This window comes from Cotesia glomerata, linkage group LG8 (assembly GCF_020080835.1).
Source record: "Cotesia glomerata isolate CgM1 linkage group LG8, MPM_Cglom_v2.3, whole genome shotgun sequence".
NCBI lineage: Eukaryota > Metazoa > Arthropoda > Insecta > Hymenoptera > Braconidae > Cotesia > Cotesia glomerata.
In genome coordinates, this window is record NC_058165.1 from 6,197,502 (window position 1) to 6,219,385 (window position 21,884).

Consider the following 21,884-nt stretch of genomic DNA (forward strand, 5'->3'; position numbering starts at 1 on the left):
AGAACTGCAGAGAGCGTATTCAATCAATGTTAAATATCCAATTTTTAATTGAATTCATCTCGAGTTATAGGTGGTTAATCAATTTCAAATTTTAAGGGTAATTGTATCATCATGTCCTTAATAAGTATACAAAAATTTAGAATTTTCTGACGGTATGCCTTAACCACGACAACTACCTTAATTCTTGTGCTGGGTATCAATAAGTCTCCACTCTCAATCTAAAGTCATTGTCTTTGTTTACTGAATAATTACCAAACCAAAGAGCTCGGGTATCCCTCGACCTCCATCTTCACCTTCAATTAACTTGTATGCTTCCAGATCGAATTACGGTTCGTTAGCCGATTAAATTATCGTTCTCTTAGAGTCAACAGTCACATTGAGACCACCGGGAATATTTATTGAAATTTCGACTTCGACGATTTAATTAAATTAAATTTATATATTAATCAATTTTAAAGACAGAAGGACTTTAAAAATCATTTGTCAGGTTTTATTTACGATCCACACACATTTCCGATGCCATTGACACTTGATACTATTAATAACTTACGTCAGCACCCAACACTTTTATTTATTAACTTTCCATTCATGACAATTCATTGACTGCTAAATAGCGCAAGTTCATTAGCGTGACATAATGTTCACTTTATCATTAATTATTTATAAATCGTCACCTTCACTTTTCTAAAGATTATTAATGTTAATATTTATGTTTGTTTACACATATATGTATATATATAGTAAGATATTCAGTGACACTGGTGTAGCGTGACATCTCAACATACACGAAAAGAAAGTTTTTATATTAAAGTTATATTTATAATTTGTTAGTGTCTTCTCAAGTGTTAATGGACGGACTTATGTACACTATACTATCCCTGGTTACTTTTTTTATTCACGTCACGAAATCGTTGTAATTTATGACTCAGCAAATATAATAATATATTACTCTAGAAGAGAAAATAAAATTTTACTTTTTTGAGTCATTGTTTTCATTTGTATTAATAAAGTTTTTGTTTTTAATAAAGAGTTTAATGTTCCGTGAAAAAAAAATAATTCATCCAGCAAGTCTTTTGGTTCATGATTATTTGAATTTATAATTAGTGAAATTTTTAATTATTTTAGCGTAATCCACAATTATTTCTCCGGTCATCTCACAGTACATAAAAAAATGATTAAGGGGTTGCATGGGTTTCATGGTTTCAAAAAATCGATTTTTTTGTCTTATTAAATTCTACAACATCTGTAGAATATTGTCCCAAAGTTTCAAATTGATCCGACTAATAGTTTTGGAGATACAGTTTTAAAAACTTGTGCGCTCAAGGCGCTGTTGTATTGTCACTCAAAACTTGAAACGCGTTTTTCTCAAAACTATGTTTTCAAAGACGGTGACCAAGATTTCTCGAGAACTACTCAACCGATCTTGATGAAATTCTAGACAGGTCTTCGAGATATAATTTACAAGGTCTGGAACGAAGGATTTTTTTTTTCTATTACAACTATTAAAAAAAAAAAAACGTCGCGAAATTTTAGCCAGATTTTTAATTTTTTGTATAAACCTCTGCCAAAAATCTAATTTTCATTTTTTTTTCCTTGGTTCAAGTCTTAGTTTGAAATTGAACTAAAGCACATATTTTTTTTTTCACTTCAAATGATCCTGCTAAGAGTTCCGCTTGTCATGCGAACGCATCTTTTTTCCGAAGGCTCGTCGGAAATGACGTCACATTAGCAGAGTTATTAATATTTTTTTTTTAATTTCAGTAATCCTTTATTAAGCATATATTTTCAAGACAGTAAAAAGTTTGAACAAAATATTTCATTTTTTCTATTAAAAAAAAATTGTTAAAAATAGGTCATTTTTTCCCGGAGGAAACCCATGAAACCCCTTAATGAAAAATCGAAATCAAAATTTTGAGTGAACTATTAGAAATACGAAAAAATTAATTGAGACTTTTTTGTAGAGAATTAAATTTTTTAAAGTAAAGATTTTATGTTATTTTTTGTATTTTAAACATTTTCCTCATAATTTTGATTTGAATTTTTTGTAGTGGATTTTTATGTAAATTTGTATCGTGCCGGCTTACGGAAAGATTATTCATGAAAAAGAAAAATTAAAATTGTCAGTAAACTATTAGAGATACTGAGAAACTGAAAAAGATATTTTTTTTCTAGAAAATTAAATTTCCTATAAAAAAGGTTTCCTATAAATTCTTCATATCTTCTATATTTTAGTCAAAATTTAAATTCAATCTTTTATTTTCCGCAAATTTTGAGTGAAATCGTTTGAAAATAGTAAAGTGTTCGATTAAGTTAGTAGAATTTATTGTCCATTATTTAAACACATAATAACCAATTACCGTTTTCAATGATAACAATCATTGTATAAGCGTTAAATATTTGGAATAAAGCGAACAGAATGTTTTGAATCAATAACTTAAAGCGGATTTATATCACTACAAAGTGGTTTAATATTAAAATAACTATTAGTTGGTATAATATTGATAAATTAATAAAGAGAAACGGTATAAATAACAGATATGATACAGATAACGAGTAGGAGTGTTATATCGGATATTAAATACCAGCTGGATATAGATATGATACTAGAAGACTTGTCAGGTACAAATAAGCAAATGAACTAGTTTCGACAGTTATGTATACAGAGTGTCCCAGAAGTAACGGACGCCATTGTAGCATCTGATAAACAATAGTATATTACAACCCAATGCCAGAAAGTTGGATTTCCTGGCGTATGGGATATGATGGCCGAGGCTATGCCTCGGCCATCATATCACATACATCAGGGTATCCAACATTCTGGTCATGGGTTGTATACTATTTTTCTTGCTCTCCAGCCGAAAGTACGCAACCCCGTGGAAGGGGTTTTGCAAAACCGAGGCGAAGCCGAAGTTTTGCCGGGCGTGAGGGGGGCGCCGCCCGACTTTTGTAAAGCCGAGGCTTTGCTTGTCGGGGCGGGTATAAAAAAAAAAAATAAAAGTTAATAAATTGAAAAAAAATGTTATTTTAAACTTTACTAAGAAATGCTCTGATTAAGAGTGATATCATGCACATAATTTATCATAAATATTTAAACTCATTCTAATTACAGAATTTATTTTTTTAAGTTGATTAAAAATTAGTTTTTAATTAGTAATCGACGGCTAAGAAAGATTGAAATTAAATTATTACAAGTTTGTAGAGTACATGGATCGTTTTATAAACATTGCTTTACTAACTATCAAAATATAAAAAAAAGCAAATAAAATTCACAAAACTATAATGTTTTATTTTTTAAACTTTTTATATAAATTATTTGTGCAGTATTATTATTAAATAGTTCATTAACAATGATCTAGTTAAAAATTATTTTTATTTTTTTGACATTTTTTGGTTAGTTTATGCGCTGACATGTTACATACAGACGATGTTGTGACTGTTATATATACAGTTGAAACTCGCTGTATAGGCCGGTCGCGCCAAGAAAATGCGAAAGAAAGCGAGGTTCTGTGCTGCCGAGCCAGAAAATATGCGAAGCGCGCATGCGTTAGAGCAGGCCATAAAAGTTGCTCTTCCTGGAGTAAATTGCTGCCAGGAAGAGCGTAATTTCGGCTAGGAGAGCAAGAAAAGTCCTTAGCCATTTTTTAATCAGACCCATAGATGATTAATTATTAATTAAAATAACGTCCTTTTATGCGTTAGAGTGAGAGCACTAGTGTCCAGTCAAGTGCGTTCCAAACGAAGACGCTTGAACGTGTGAATGTGTAAGTAAATGTGTGTGACTACTTTAGCTATAGAAGCTAGTTAGTCATACATTTAGTTGTGTCTTTGTTTGGCACATACTTTACTAGACTCTGGTGCTCTCTCTCTCTAATAAATAAAGAGACGTTATTTTTAATTAATAATTAATTATCTATACGGTTAATTAAAAAATGGATAAGGACTTTTCGTCTCAGAATTATTTTTTTGATCAGATGCTACAATGGCGTCCGTTACTTTTGGGACACCCTGTATAGTGTATATAATATATAATATACAATAATGTCTGCACAATATTCGGTCGCTTGGCTCTTTAGGCGTTATTAATATACGAGCATGAATTGTCCTCTCTAAACTGGAGATTGTAGACTGTAAATTGTAAATTCCAGATTGTAGAGCTGGAAATTCCGATATTTAAGAATTCTAAATGACATTATGGATGATAAACAATTGGTTTATCCCACCTTCAACGACACTAGTTGCTGGCTCGGTTGTTTACGAGCTGGTCAGTTGCCACCGCAAGCTTATAAATTTGAATCGACAGCTCGCTTTTCCGATGCTTCGTTAATAAATTATCGAATTACAAAAATTTACAAATTAGGTCACTTTTTTTCTGTTTCGTCAATTAACAATTAGCAATTAATAAAACTGATTTATAGTATGTTGATTAACTGTTTTTGTTGGGTTGTTCCTCATTGCTCATTGGTTGTCAATGATTAATGATTTAAAATTGATTATATTGATTGTCGGGAAAACTAAAAATGAAGTTCAATGGATATTGGTAATTTTTAATTCAGAAAAAAAAACCGAGAATAGAGTCATAGATAATGAATAGGGACACTGATAGAAGAATTCGTTAATATGTAATAAGCCTTATTAATTAATTGTTAATAAATGATTTTTCAACATTAGATGATTTAATATATATTTATTAGAAGTTAATAAATGTACTACTAATAAATTTTTATTTCAAATAAATATTTATCACTAATTAAAAATGTGAATTTATCTATACAATTAAAAGAATAAGGAAAATTTTTTCTCCGGCGTATCTATATGATAAAATGAGTTTTATAAAACAAATTTAGTATTATTGAAAAGGTTTTGACCTGAATCTGTGCCTTTTTAATGTTTCATATGCTTTTCTCAGCAATAGTTTATTTATTATAATAAGTTTTTGAAGTAGTTATAAGTAAATGCGAATTTCGCGATAAATACCAATTGTTTATGTATTTATTTTGTTTTGTTCATATCAATGTGGTTACATGTCAAAAATTAATTTATATAATTAAGGTAGTTTTTGTGGTTAAGGCATGCCGTTAGAAAATTCTAAATTTTTGTATACTTATTAAGGACAGATGATACGATTCCCATGCAGGAAACCCCCAGAGTTGACAAAGGGGCCAGGCTTGGGCCAGTACTGGGAAACCTAGCTTCGGCGTACCTGTATTGGCCCATGCGTGAGCCAGGCTGTTTAACCCAGCCTTGGCCATGCCAATGATTACCCAACCTTCGGCCAAGACTGGCTAACCCAGCCTTGGCCATTTATTGGCGACTCAAGCGTGGACCGAGACTGGTTAACTCAGCCTCGACCATGCCAATGATTATCCAACCTTGGGCCAAGACTGGCTAACCTAGCCTTGGCCATTCATTGGCGACCAAAACGTGGGCCAAGACTGGTTAACCCAGCCTCGACCATGCCAATGATTATCCAACCTTGTGCCAAGACTGGCTAACCTAGCCTTGGCGATTCATTGGCGACCGAAGCTTGGGCCAAGACTGGGCAACCAAGCCTTGGTCGGCCCAATTATTACCCGAGCCTGGGCCAGAACTGGGTCACTCAGTCACGGCCACAATGATTACCCAAGAGTTAGCCAAGATTGGGAAACCTACACTGAAAAAAAATTAACTTGATTCAAGAAAAAAATTCTTGAACCAAGAAAATAACTTTGAAGAGTTTAATTGTCTTCAATCAAAACGAAAAATTCTTTAATATATATATATCTACATATTTTTTTTTTGACAATTTTTAATTATAATTAATTTATAAAAAAAAATAAATAAAAACATTATAATAATAATTAAAATGAAATATCAAAGCCATATCAAAGCAAATTTTAAGGGAGTTGGGAAAGAACGGATAGGGTAAAGGGGGGACCTACTCAGTGGGAATTTTTCCGTAATTGAAAAAATAATCAGACAGCCCAGACTGGGAATCGAACCCAGATCTTTCGGTTACGCGCCAAGGGCTCTACCAGTTAAGCTATCCGAGACAAGTACTGACTACTTTATTCAGTCACGTATATAAGACCCACCGAGCAAACAACGCCACCGTCCATCTTACGGTAAAGAGCCATATCAAAGCAAATTTTAAGGGAGTTGGGAAAGAACGGATAGGGGAAAGGGGGGACCTACTCAGTGGGAATTTTTCCGTAATTGAAAAAATATTTTTTTGACAATTTTTAATTATAATTAATTTATAAAAAAAAATAAATAAAAACATTATAATAATAATTAAAATGAAATATTATTAAAAAAAATAAATTAAATTTTTAATAATTAAATATAAAAAGGGTTTATAAAAATATTTTCTTTACAAAAATTTATTTATTTCTAAATTCATTTATTTTGGGAGTGAATGCGGAGTGAATTTTATTATTAATAAAAATTAACTCCTTCTTGGAGTAAATATCACTCCCACTGGGAGTGAATCAATTAAAAATCATTCACTCCGCGTTCACTCCGCAAATTTTTTACAGTGTAGGTAAATTTAGGGAATAAATATTGAAAAATAAATCTACCTAAAAAAACACGATTTGTAATATATTTAAAAGTCCTTTGATGATACGAGCCAAAAAATAATTACATAATAATTGTTTTAATTTATTTCCTGAGTATATATTATAAATACACTGGACATCAATATAAATAACACAATATAGGCGGGAAAACTTGGAATTTACTATAATATTACTGTTTAGAGTATAGATCTCAAAATAAACTCAGAGAACTATGCTGGTATTTTGATAATCATAATATTATTTTTACCATAAGAAAATTCGCTCGGTAATACATTGTGTGTGATAGGAACAATATTTTTATCCAGTGCAATGATCATATTGATGATAAATGATAACAATTCAAATGAAAATAATAGAAACTATGAAAGTAACGACAACAATGAGATGATAATAAACTGAAGAAAAAGAAAAAACGAGTAATCAAAATTATATTTTTGCGGCGCGTATAATAATTTGTTGTGAGAGAAATAATAAATTGTTCAAAACGAACGATCATAGTTACCATGTATGGTCTGATATGAAATTTTTTCACAAGAATTGTTCATCTTCATGACTTTATGAATCAAGACATGACTAATGCATGGACTCTATTGACAAATATTGAACTGACCTTTTTACATATATATTATGACGGTAATCAAGAATCACTGATCATGAATAATCAATTATAACTTCTCGAACATTAGCCGTCTCATTGAAAGCTGCAAGAACTCGGAGTGTGAGGTCTAATGCTCGATAAACTCTAGTATTGAGCAGCGCTAGCTAATCAGAGTTTAATGTGCGCTAACACGTACCTACACGGCACAAACTTATATACAAGTAGCTTAATAAAGGGTTTGATAATTATGATATTGCTCGTGTGTTATAAAAGGATTAAATCTATGGAGGTGTTTCAACGAACATTATAGCCATGCGAATGATAACAATCTTGGGTGTAATAAACAGAAAATTGGAAAAATTAGATCGAAAAAATTTAATGTGATATTGTAACCGATATTGTTGGTGTGTTTGTTAATTATACTGTTTACTAATGAGTATTTGATAAAATTGGTCGGAAGTAACGGTATAAAAGATTTGAAATCATTATTTGAATCGACGGTACCAACTCTTGAATCAATGGAGAATTCTAATAAAAGTAAGTTACAGTTTAGAAAAGTTATAAAAACAATTTAATAAAACTTGATTAAAAAGTAGAGAATTATTTTTAAGTTCAAAATAAGAATAAAGTGATTATAAAAAAAATTTGTTTTATTAACTACACAGTAATAGTATATTACACACCTAGGGAAGTAAAGTAAGAAATGTCTCAGATCACATGTAATTGTTGGCCGAGGCGAAGCCGAGGTCAACAAACATGTGATCTGAGGCTTTCTTATTTACTTCCCGAGGAGTGTATACTATTTTTTTGTCCGACGAAGGCGGAAAGCGGCAACTTAGTTTAGCGCAGCGGGACGAAAGTTGCCACTTTCCGCCCGGAGGGCAAAAAAAAATATTGTGTATTTGCGTCAAAAACGGTCTGTGTTGAAAAATTGTGTGTTGATTTTTGTGTGTTAATTTGACACTTTTTTTGTGTTACCTGAATTTCAACATTAAAATAGTGTTGTTTTCACGATATCAACACTTTTTGTGTGTTATTAGATAAAATGACACAAAATTAGTGCTAAGCGGGAAATATTAACACTAAGTTTGTGTTGTTAGCGCGTTCTTTCTTCAGTTTACGCACCAAACGCATTGTATTACCGGACAGCTATTTAACCACGCGTGCGTATAAATTAAAGTGTTAAATATTGTGAAAAATAGTTTATTTAAATATATTTGATAAAAGCATCAGGTTGTTTTCAATAAAAAAAAGTAAATTTGATATTCATTAAAGTAAATAAAAGTTTACTGTATTTATAATCATATAAAATGCTCAACTAACCTCACTTTCCTATAATAAATTTACTAAATAAAATATTATTTAACGATAAAATTTATAATAGTTATTAAAAATGACAGACTTTGAACAATTTCTCTGTTAATTTAACAAATTCATAAAAAAAAATATAAAAAAATTTATTGATTTTATGTTTTTCTTTTGCATTTTATTTTATATTTTCTGACACTAGTTTTATTTTTTATAAAGATGACTGATAGTTCACAAGGAAATATTATGTTTATGTTTTGGTTACGCTACTGAACAAACATGTCAGACATTTGTCATCAATGTTTTAGATTTACCATACATTAAAAGCTGGGAATTGCACGAATTGGATGCCGAAAATTCTGTGATGATTTCTAATTATTGTTATTAATTTATAAAAAATAAATTAAGCATTAAGTAAGTTTAAGATGAGTAAATCATATATTTAAGTTGAAGACTATTGGTACTTGACTCAAATTTAAATAAATGAAACAAACTAATTTTTTTTAATAACCATAAAAAATTTATTTATTTTTAAATAATTCCCTAACCTTTATATTCAAACTCAAATAATAAGTAAGTTAACACTTATTTTGTGTAAAATCAACACAATTTTAGTGTTAGATACAGTTGACACAAAATTACTGTTAATATTGACACAATATTTGTGTTAAAAATTCAACACTATTTTTTATGTTGAAAATTAACACTAAAATTGTGTTGACGGATTCTAACACTAGGATTGTGTTGATTTTACACAAAATTTTTTACTGTGTATATTTTTTGAAATTAAAAATAAGTAGTTAAAATTATAAGGAAATTTTTTATTCAGCACATAGAGCAATAATCGGTACATCAGAAAATTTTTTTGACGCTAATCCGACCATTCAAATTCTATTATTTAAATTTATATTCAATGAATCTCATATTCAGATCTTAACCCAATTTCGTGGGAATAAGACTTTTATTGGCTTCAATGAAGCGTTACTAATTTAAATTTATCCAGACTGTTTCCGTCCTCAGACTAATGGTTACGTTAGCATTATTAGTTATGAGTTATGAGGATACAATTCTGATGGCAGTTGGGTAAACGGTTGGATAAATAAGGTAATTAGTTGATAAATAAGTTGGGTAAGTAAATATCTGAGCGGTTGCACTCGGATAGTTTATAGCGGAGACATTATTTAGCACCCGACAATTACACTGCAACAATAGTACTTGTCACTCGAAAACTTCCGCTTACACGTTAGTTTGAAGCTAAGGAGAGTCAGTTAGCATACAGAGTGCACGGCTGCTTTCCTGGACCGCCTGAGAGCTGTTAGTTCAACTCAACTCCCGGCTCCTGCAGTGCATCAAGTGCCACAAGTGCGACTACTACTGTACGAACATGTAATGTCATGCGGAACTTATACACATCACTTGAAATATCTCGAGACGAGTTGTTATAAACATAACTTTAATATGGTCACTGAACTTTTTCATGTTTGGACTATACTCACTGTTCACAATATAAATAATAATAACCATAATAATATTGAATAAAATTTTTTTATTATGCACGTTTAAATTTCTGACTAAATTTTACAAATATTTCATATTTTCTATATTTAAATCAAAGTCATTAAATATAAAGTCTTTCGTTGATTTGGCGAGGTTCTTAAACGAGGAATTTTTTTCTTTCCTCGATTGTGATTTTTTCAATTCGTGAATAAATTGTTTCAATTAATTTAAATTGAACATTTAAAAGCAAGAGTGAAATTTTAAATAAAAAAATTTTTTTTCCGAATTCAACTAATTTTTTGTTTTTTTTATTTTTATTTCATTTTACTTCTGGTATACATTCTATAGAGGTGTATGACACTTGTGCATAGACATCAGAAAAATATAATAATATTTAATAGATTGTACATCAAGTTAAATAATAATTAGCTAATGCACTGTACTAAGTATAAAGTTTTCCTAAGACTAATTATATACAATAACTAGTGAACCCAGCCCGCTTCGCCGGATTAAAGCTTAGTTTATTAAACAAAGTACATATATATTTCAATACATTGCAATTAATTAATTCTATTATCGCAATATGTCAACCATCATTCATCTTCGAGTTCATTTTCTTCAAGTTTTCTCTCTAGCGGGTGAAAATTGTTAACCAAACTCATAAACATATCGGTTAGTGTAACATCCGCTTTGTGATATATACAAAAAAATATCAGGTTCATCTCAACATCGGCGATCAAAGTACGACGCAAGGCTTGAGCATATGCTCAATACAATACTGTAAATTTGGATAACCTGAAAATGGTATCAATTAAGAAAAAGAAGAGATAATCATTTTTAAATTGTTGTTTTGGATCGCAAACTTGTATTTTCTATAGTTATAATTATGACTTTATATGTAATATATCGAATTCACTTATATTCTACCTGATGTTCATAAAATTTTAGAATTAACAGCTCAGAATACTCCTTTAACATCATCAAGTAGTTCACATTATTTTTCTCGACGGTAAACATAAAATAATTTGTGTTCCCGGATGTTCTTAAGCCAATTATATTTGAAATGACTCCAGCAAATCTTGTTCAGGTATAAAAAAAATTATGTTTAGTTTTGACAGACAAATATTAAATATTGATGTTAAATAACAAATGATATATTTTGAGTTAGCTGATTTGCTTTTTAAATAAATTATATTTTTTTGTTTACTAATGAAGATTAGTTATTTCTCTTATTTTCTTATTTAATATAAGTTGTAAAATAACTCACTGAATTTAATGAGAAAACATTTTATTGCCTTCATTGCCGCATATAAAATTTTAAATCAGTTGATCGCTATAGAACTTAATGCATTGAAACGCTATCTGATGGTAGTATTTAAGGACATGGACATCATATTTACTTTTTCCGTGGGAAAATACATGGTCATACCGATTTTTATGACAATCGGTTGAACAGGGCGGAAGTCGATATTTGACAGCGCCGCCTGGTGGCGAGTTACATCAATGGGCATAGCATATAAACCTTCTCCGTGAAAAAATACATAAACATACCAATTTTCATAATGATCGGTCAAATAGTTTCCGAGTTTATCGATGTCATATATATAGATTTGCAATATCTTAATTTATCGTTCAATAGATCTAATCCACTTTCTAAAGTTTTTGCTTAATAACCTCTTTTTATAATCGAGAGCATTTAGATTATTGAGAAGTAGATTAAAATATTTTATTGCCACAAAAAAAGTATTTTTGGTACTTAGAGTTTTATTAATTTTTGGTAAAATTATCTGTCTATTTCGTGTATTCATCAAGCTCTCAAAGTGGAATAATTTACACTCAAGAAAATAATAAGTTAGCGCATTCATAACAAAATACTTGGTTGATTTTTAAAGGTACTAACATTTCATTTTCTATTTTTATTTTACTTATCAATTTATTCTGTAAATTTACAATTGTTAGACTATTGCTACATCAAAATGTTAAAAAATTACCCTCTAAAAAATAAGGAGTTAGACCAATTGCTAATTAGACCGTCGATTTAGAATTAATTTTATGTATAAAATATTCTTAAGTCTTTGTTAAAATTCTGAAGCAGGATCGAAAGTTCTACAGACGTGCTAATTTCTATCAACAAATTAATTTCAAATTTGGATTGATCTCAAAACTAATTCATACTTGTGTCAAAATATGAATTTCAATCTAAAATTCATTTTGAATCAGAATTTTTTTGCACGGGTTATAACACTTTCAAAAAGACCATGATATAGTATTTTTAATATAGATTGTTCTAAAATAATTTTTCTTACTACGCCGGTCGAAAGTACGGGGTTCCCGCTGCAATTTCACGGCAGAAAGACCCTTTTTTATGCCGTGGTCGAATCGCGCATGCGCTCTACGACGGGGAGCCGAAATAATGCATTCATGCACTGACAACGAGACTCGAGAAGGCAGAAAGCCCGAAAGTTGGTAGTCGCGCTCACTGTAGAACTTATGTTTATAAGCCTAACCTTACTTGTGATTGTTATGAATGTATCTGTCTTGTATGAAAATTAAGTTAACCGACACTCAACAATTTTTGATTTTTTTATTAATTAAAAACTAGGACTAAAAACTATTTTCGAAAAATTCCACGTATAATTTTTGAAATTTTCTACAAATTTTCATTATTGAACAAATAATTATTTGAAAAAATACACAAACAGATTTTTTTCTATGCATTTTACGATTATTATTTCATTTTTCTGTTTTTTTTTTTATTCTTAAAATCAGAGTTAATTTATAATATATTTATAACTTTAAATTTATTTAATTAAATTAAGATCTTTTCTCAAAAGAAAGTAGTAATATGATAGATTGTAAATTAGTATCTTTATTGACAGGTGTATTTGATGCCTGCCCCCGAACAGCAGCACTCGCTTCGCTCGTGCCGCAAATGTCGGGGGCAGACATCAATTTTTTTCAACGCAATTTTTTGCGTACTTTTGACCGGATAGCAAGAAAACTAGTATACACTACATGGGCAGAAATTTGAGAGCCCTGAACTGCGCGACATGATGCCCTCGGCTTCGCCTCGGGCATCATGGCGCGCAGTGCAGGAATCTCAACTTTCTGCCCTTGTAGTGTAATATACTATCTTTATAAAAATTTTTCATTTTTTAGAACGAGTATTTTCTTCGTTAAAAATATTTACAAACCGTAGAAATAAAATTAACCACTAATAACTTGAAACAAATATACGTTGAAGAAATGTTGTTGAAACAATAATGATAACTATGACAAAAGCCCATAAGCTGTAACCACATAAGTTTCCATTATCTTCATTGCTCCTAAAGAGCTCAGAAGTAAGTTAAAGAATCTCTGAAATAAGTTAAAGACAAAAGATGAAACAAAAACAGACGTCTCGGTGAAAGTAAATGGAAAAAGTTGAATCCGTTTTCTTCTTGCTTTTACTTACAGCGCACCCTTATTTTTCTCACTTAATCTCCCAACTTCCTGGCAATGTTTTCCTAATGCTTTTCATCCCATCCCGATTCAATCTAGACTACTACAGTACCTGGTATAGAACTGCTCCCAAATACGCCCGTAATACCCGACTGAATAATATAACAAACTTCCTAACTAAGATAAATACACCGAACAATACGTTTGTCATGCAAATGGCCCACTCGTTATGTAACAACCCGGTGAATTCATAAGATTATTTATTTACATGCTGCAGATTGGATAAAAAAAGCTCCATTCGACCACATCCGATATGGATAGGTAGATTTCTGAGATGAACATTAAAAATAAATCTATCTAAAAATGAGGATTTATCAAATATGAAAGTTATTTGACGATAAAAACCAAAAATTAATTTATTTTCAATGTTTTGAGCTACCAAATAACTTGAAAAAAATTAGGATGACGGTTGACCCTAAAGGCCATCCCTGCAACTTCCCGCTCATTTTGTTCTAAAGCGCTCAAAACTATACATTACGTTTTTGAGCTCTTCGAGCTCAAAAATATTATTTTTGTATCAATTTGAGCTCTTCGAGCTCAAAACTCTAATAGCAGTTTGATAAAACACAATTTTTTGAATTTTCAAACGGCAATAACTTTTGAATGATTGAACTGATTTTCACGCGGTTGGCGGGATTCGACGCAGTTTTTGAAGCTCCATGAAAAATTTTTAATTTTAAATCGATTGAGCCAGGAATTTTGAAGTAGTTCCGAAAAAACACTTTTTTCGGTTTTCTTTCGACAACGATTACTCACGAACGAATCAACTGATTTTGATCGGGCTTGCGGCGATCGACGTGGTTTTTTTTATCTTAAGAGCTGATTAGATTTTGGAATTGATCGGTAAAGCCATTTAAAAGTAATTCCACAAAAACCTCATTTCAAAAAATTTTTTTTTCTCAAAATCTACTGGTTCGAATCGGTTCAAATAGTATTCAAAATCTAAGTTTGGTCAAGCCCTTTCGAATGGCACCAACCGCGATTAAATCGGTCAAGCCGTTCAAAAGTTATAAGAGGGTCACATACACATACACATACACACACACACACACACACACACACACACACACACACACACACACACACACACACACACATACATACATACATACATACATACAGACATACGGACATCATCGCGAAAACAATCAGGGAAGCTTCCTAGGACCTCAAAACGTCAAGATCTGATGAGAACTCGATTTTCGAAAAACGGGGTAAAACCAATAACTTCCCGATTTTTGAAAATTTTCAATTTTCTTAGCGGGAAGTTAAAAATATCAAAAGTCGACGAATAATAATTGAAAAATTTATTCAAGTTTTCAAAAGCACGGACTTAATTAAAAAAATCATCAAAATTAGACGAATAATAGCTTAAAATGAAGATAATTATTGGAACTATGAGATAAATTGAATAGATCTTATCTATCTTTTACATCTGAAAAATTATTTCCATAAAATTGACGAAATTCAAAATGTTTTGTGAATGAAAAAAATTTTCAAATACCCATAACTCGGAAACTAACCGGCCGATTTTTCTCATCTTCGAACTTGATCTTGGTATTGATTTGTAGAATAAGTATACAAAATTTTATAATGATCGGTTAAGAATTGTGGGCGCAATGCTGTTGACATGGTGTATTTTATCACATGTATGTACATAAACTTTTGAGCTAATGCTATTTTTCGGAATAACTTCATAAAATAAAACATATGACAAAATTTTCTTCAAATTGAGACATAAGATCGGTTACAATATTTAGATTTCTACAGTCGACGAAGTTGACTGAGCTGTCGAAGTACCCAGACTTAGCTTGTCCGTACAATGAGTTGACAAGCGAGGGTTCGAGCCCCGGTGGTTGTTGGAATAATTCTTTCAACAGGCAAAGATAGTCGCTCCAGTAGCTAACTGTACTGACATGTGTTTTCTCTCTATGGTTTCCCCACGTCACTGTGCCAAAATCTTTAGATTAGGCACAGGTTAAATACGGTACTGTAATGCACAAGTCGGACTACAGCCGCACATGCCTAACACGGAAAATCTGGCCAAATTAATTGCCAAACCCGTATTAAGATCTGTGATTCATTTAAAAGCGGAATTAAATAATAAAATATTTAGATTTCTAAAGAAATCAACACTGAAAGAAAAATGTAGTTCTTTGAACAAGGAAAATCTAGTTAAATAGCATCACCTTTATTTAATTGAAGTTCTCAAACCTAAAATTTTTTATTATGTTGAACCCCAATATATAGTTACGTAAACTATTTTTAGTTAAATATCGGCTTAATAGTCATCTTAATGAACTTTAACTCAGAAAACAGAAAAAATAATTCGGACAACCCGGACTGGGAATCGAATCCGGATCTTTTGGTTACGCACCAAAAGCTCTTCCAGTTAAGCTATCTGAGATATCGTCCGTAACAATCTTGCAGTCACCTAATAATATTTTGATTAACATGATAACAAAAAAATATTTATTCGAAATATAGTCGATATAACTATTTATCAATAGTTACTTAAACTAATGCATAGTTCGAGTAACTACAAAAAAAAACTTAGAAAACTATATTTGTATACTTGTGACGTTGTAATTCAGCTAACTATGCACTTTTCTTTCCGCATACCTAAAAGTGGAAACCGAAAATCCAAATTATAAAATCTGCTGCTATTTTCATTAACCGCAGTTGGAAAGTTTATATTTTATTTTATGATACGAAGAAAAGAAGCCTCTCTTTCAAAGGGAGCAAACTTTGCTACCCTATAAAGTATCAAAAGTCGAGCTTTTATCCAGGAACATACCAACATATGAAGCTCGTAAACTTGTTCTTGTTCTTGATGCAACAAAGTTACTCAATAGAAGTAAGTTTGACTGGCAACAAAGTTACCGGGCGCTGTTAACTGTCAAGAGTTCGATAATCCATAAAATAGTATGACATTGTTTTGAAAATGCAAGTCAATGCACTCCACTCGCGACATCCTTCCTCTTGTTTTGTCAAGGGAGGACAGAAAGTTGAGGCTCGAAGGGCTGCTGACACATTAACCACCGCAAATAGAGACGATGGGAGAATAGCCAGAAACATACTTTATGGATTCGATGTATTTCGTATTAATTAACCGAGTTTCGCTGGAAATGTTTTAACCACAATTATCGGTTAACCCAAAACTGGTTACCTTGGTTGGTGCTTTTGAGGTACCCTTCTACTGTCGCTTCTGGTCCTATTCCATACTGACCTCTCTTTTGCTCCAGTTTGCTCTATTCTCCTGTATTCTCCAAATGTCCGGTTAGGTACAATAGTTTACTTCAGAATAACTGATTATTGGACGGTCATCGCTGCGGGAATTCTCTTAATATAACTTTCAAGATGTCAGATCCACGCCTAATTTCATATTTAAAGTGCACAGTGGATTTATTTTGTTGAAATGGAGTAGGGTCATTTAGTCTGGTTTCCAAGGAGTCGAGCAATTGGGGCTGTTAATGTCGCACAAGGAATAAGATAATGAGGAAATTTATTGATATTGTCCTTTGAAGGAGAATTATTAGAAAATATTAGCAGAAAGGACATTTTTAAAAATTGAAATGAATAGAGAAATTTTTCTGATTTTCAGTATTGAATTTAAGATTTCAATATTGACGAGTGTAAATTAATCGAGCCTATCGAGGAAATTCAGTCAGTGTATGTTCAATTAATTAGGAAAAAAAGTGCAATGGAAAATACAAAAGTTCAAGACTCAGAACGATCATTAAATTTTTTATGCAAAATACAATAGATTAGTAGTAATTCATCGATTGCACACAGTCGAAATCCATAAAAAGTCATTGTTAATTGGAAAAATAATTTTTACACATATTTTCATCAAAATAGTTTGTAGATGATATTTTTAAGGTCTTATATATTTTTAGTAACTCGCTCTGCCTGCGAGAAGGACTTTTTCTAGGCGCCGCCCAGCGGCGAGCCCTGGAAACAACCCGAAAATAGTGTATAGAAATTGTTTGATTACTTTTGGATAATCGTGTGCACTAACGCAAATATTTGTGCAAAATTATAGAATAAAAAAAAATTTTTGAAAATCTAAAAGTGCACGACTTATTAATCTCATTGAATTTTTAATAATAGATACATTATATTGCTAATTGATAAATTAAAGTGGTAAAAAATGAAATTTATTATTGTCAACTATTGAAGTAATTTCTATTTCAAATGTTTTGCGGTATTTTTTTTACTCATTTAACCCAGCAACAGTTGTTATTATAACGCGCATGCGCATTAAAGACAAAATTTACCGTGCACATTTTATGTATAATAACAAAGAAAATACCAGTTTAGTTTTCCATTCATTATAACTTGAAAACACCGAGTTAAATAGCCATTTGAGATACCAAATCCTAAAAGGGACAAATGAGTCTATTAAAAAAAAAAAAAAAATGACGTAAATAATGAATTTTTTTTTAAGTTACCATGTTCTTAAGCTACAAACATTTTTTTTTTGTATGACAAAAACAAATTTTTCTAATTATTTGAAAAATTTTCTCGTTTTTATTACACTAAATAAATTTTTGAAAATTGGGGAATTAATCTTGATTAAATTATCGGTTTGATGGTGTACAAATTATGTTAGTGTCCTTGAACTGACAAGAATATAACAATAAATATAATTGTATTGAAAGGGAAAAACAATTATTTAATCGCAGCGCACTCTCTAATATTTCGCATGATGAACCGTTCAGCATAAAATCAATTTATTCCTAAATAGCTGAAATTCTGTAGACTAATAATTAAAGCACAGAATTTTTGACTTTTTATTTAACTACATGATTTCGATTTTACGTTTCGAATAACAATTTTGGTTGTCCAAATAAATTATTGACTAATTTGTTGCTAAAATATTTTTTAATTTCTCATTCTACTTATATTTTCAGTTTGAAGAATGATTATCACAATAAATATTGTAAAATTGGTTTTTTGGTAACAGAATTTATTTTTTAAAGTAAAAACAAAATTACTTATTGATTAGTTATTTTCTGCAGGTGTGATGTAAATCAAATCGATTCTCATGCTGAATATCGCTTAAATTTATTTAATGAATGTGATAAAGTAAATGATGATTCTTCCATCAAAAGCTTAACAAAAATAATCGGTTGTTGAAAAACAACCGTCAATTTACTTACTGATCCCTCTCTGTACTTAGTCTTCTTTGTTCTCGCGATCGGAGAATAAAGCTTGGAGCTTTTAATTTCCTTCATTCGTCTCTTTTAGTGTACAGACACTCGTTCTGATTAATGTTGTGTACGTTGTAGGGAATGCTCACCGCATCTTTTGGTTCTTCTTAGTTGATTTCTCTCAAACTAACTTTTCCGAGTTTTTCATCTCAATTTAACACATAACTAGCTCATTTATCCGGCTATATTTTTCATCCTTTTTCTTTGAACTTCCGGTGTAAAAAATAAATAAAAAACCGCTCAAAGCCCAACTAGCTTCTGAATAAGACCAAATAAAATTCTCTGAAAAATATATTTTTACACTGACGATTTCTGCTGGGAAACGACCAAACCCAGTTGTTGTTTTATTGCTCACATAGATGTAAAAAAAAAATAACAAAAAGAGTTGTACGGTCTTTTACTTCCAGCGTTTTCACTTTCATCACATATTTGTTTTTCTTTTTTTTTTTTTTTAAAGAATTAGTTCATAAAGATTCACTGTGAAACTAGAGTAATATAAAATAAATTATAAATATAATTAAAAGTACAGTAGTAACAACCTTTAATATTCAAATTAAAGCTTTTTCATTTCAGAGAATAAGAGATACTTAGTCACTAAAAGCGAAAGAAATGTAATAGACAAGTCGTTTGTCATGGTCTAATTTATATTTTTTTCTATCTTCACCTTACTCTCTGTAGGAATTATTATTAAAAAATAATTATAATAACTAGCAACCTACAATCATTAGATGACTACCAGGAATTATAAATAAGAAATTAAAAAAACTTTTATTTGATGATTGTTCGATATTTTTCATCACAATATAAATAGTTTGGGTAATTTTTAAATAAATTAAAAAAATAATAAAGTAAATGCACTAATTAGTGACAGGGGTCCAATTATTGACACCCTATTTTATTTTAAATCTTATTTCATTATCTACAATATTAATAACAATCGTTTATTTTTTTATACAATAACTATAACTTAAGAATTAAAAAAAAATAATAGTTGAAAAAAATATATGATATTCATTAATTAAAATAATAAAGTTTACTTTAGTATTCTGAAACAACTCGTCAGCGTAAAATATGTTAACTATTTTCGTTAGGTAAGCACTCAAATTAAGAGCTGATTTTTAATTATTTTATAAACTAATAAAATTAAAAATTCTTTTTTAATAAATAAATTAAGTATTAAAAATTAACAATATCAGATATTTACATTCAACTGAATGGTTATTAATTATAAAATAATTGGTGTCAATAATTGGTGCTTTTACTTTATTGCTATTATATTAAATTGACTATCATAAAAAAATAGGAAAAATCATTCAAAGACACAAATTCACCTCAAGATATTTCTAATGATAATAAACTTTACTGTAAAAATTAAAAAAAAAAAAAAATTAGTAAACCAGTTGACCCTACAGATTATCCTTGCAACTTTCCGCTAACTTCATATGCAGAGTGGAGCGCTCAAAATTTCATTAAATACATCGTTTGTAAGCTCTTTGAGTTCAGAAATACAATTTTACAGCTATTTTGAACTGTTCTAGCTCCAAGATAGAACTGCTATACGCTTTAAGCTCTCCAAGTTCAAAAATCGAGTTTATATTTCGTAGAAGACACTTTTTTGAATATGTTTGAATTACAATAAATTTCGGATAAATCAACCGATTTTGATGTGCTTGACGGCAGTTGGCGTAGTTAAGAGAGCTTGACTAAAATGGTCAGAATGAAGTCCGATCTGATAAAGAATTGAAAAATAATAGTGGAAACAGCGATTTTTTGAATTTTTAAAAAATTGAATATCTCACAAACGAATCAGCTGTTTTTGACAAATTTGGTGGTAAATTAATTTTGAAGAGTTTGATTGTCTTGAATAAAGATGAAAAATTCTTAAATGAAGTAAATCTCACTTAAACTAAGAAAAATTTGATAGTTTAAGAATTTTTCGAAGTCAACATAGTGAAGCTCTTCAAAATGAGTTAATTGGTTCAAGTTAATTTTTTTTTCTGTGCTGAGACAAAATTTTCTTTATTTAAAATTATATATATAATTTTTAATAACTAAACATAATTTTTTTTTTGTTTCAGGTACGTCTTATCCCAAATTATAATCAAGACATGAAAAATTATCAACAATAGTAAGAAAATGATTATTTATTGTTTTAAGGAAGTCATTTTGCTCCAGTTGAGTCATAACAACCGTAGTAGTCAATATTCAATAAATTAAAATAAAAAACCCATAAAAATTCCTAAAATTAAAAAATAAATAGTATTATTTAAAATAAGGTATTAATCGTTGAAATTTTGAAAATTAAAAAAAAAATAGTTAAATACAAAAATTAATTTGACTCTTGTAAATCAGCTGTTAGTAACCTGTCCGTGATTTGGCAACGCTGCATATCGGTTGTTTACATTTTCATTTGCACAATATAACCTTAACCATGTTTAAGTTTTTGTAGTCAGTGTAAATAAATAAATTAATTAAAAATGTTTAGTCATAAAACCATAACATTCTAATGTTTTATGGCAAGAATGCTAGTATTTTTTTATTGTTTTATTTTTCAATTATGAAACATGAAAATTTGTTAACAATAAATTAATTAATAAGTATGTATGATAAATATAAGTGCGTTAAAGTTTAGTTTGAATTTATTGAATGGTCTGAAGCTCGCACGCTACGCACACTTAGAGACAATTTTATTCACAGCGAATAAAAACGCGTATTTGGATTTTTTTTATTTTAGTACTACTAGTCAATAAATATTAATTACATATAAATATAATTTGTTTTGCAGTGAATAAAATTTTATTAGTATTTAATAAAATTTTATTAGATACTAATATGTGTTTATTAAAACCACCGCCAGTCTCGCTTTAACGGCAGCCATCTTTAATCCTAAAGTCAAGGCGTAAAATTCGGAGTTATTGTTTATTAACCCGTGTAAAAAAAAATTGTCCCAAAAATGTCCCAAGCGTGGGACATCCAAACGTGACACAATTTGGGACAATTTTGGGACATCTTAAAAAAAATTAAAAATTTTAAAATAGTGCGTTTAAGTAATTTTTCGTCGATTTTAGGTATTTTTTTGAAGATTTTCAGAAGACTTCACAATTTCATGACAATTTTAAACGGTTTTTAAATGATTTTGAAGAAGATAATTTATTTTTGCACAGCTGTAGATTTGTCTAGAAATTAATGGATGAAACATTTATTGAA

At 30.1% G+C, this 21,884-nt stretch overlaps 1 protein-coding gene and 1 long non-coding RNA gene across 2 annotated transcripts in view; both read left to right on the plus strand.

Annotated features, from left to right (window-relative positions):
* Positions 1-21,884, plus strand: part of LOC123271032 (polypeptide N-acetylgalactosaminyltransferase 2) — a 235,284-nt gene that overhangs the window by 42,427 nt on the left and 170,973 nt on the right. The window lies entirely within an intron of this gene.
* On the plus strand, positions 5,237-21,830 carry LOC123271057. Its single transcript, XR_006510765.1, has 3 exons — positions 5,237-5,318; positions 9,510-9,515; positions 21,820-21,830. It is a non-coding gene; the product is annotated as an uncharacterized LOC123271057 (long non-coding RNA).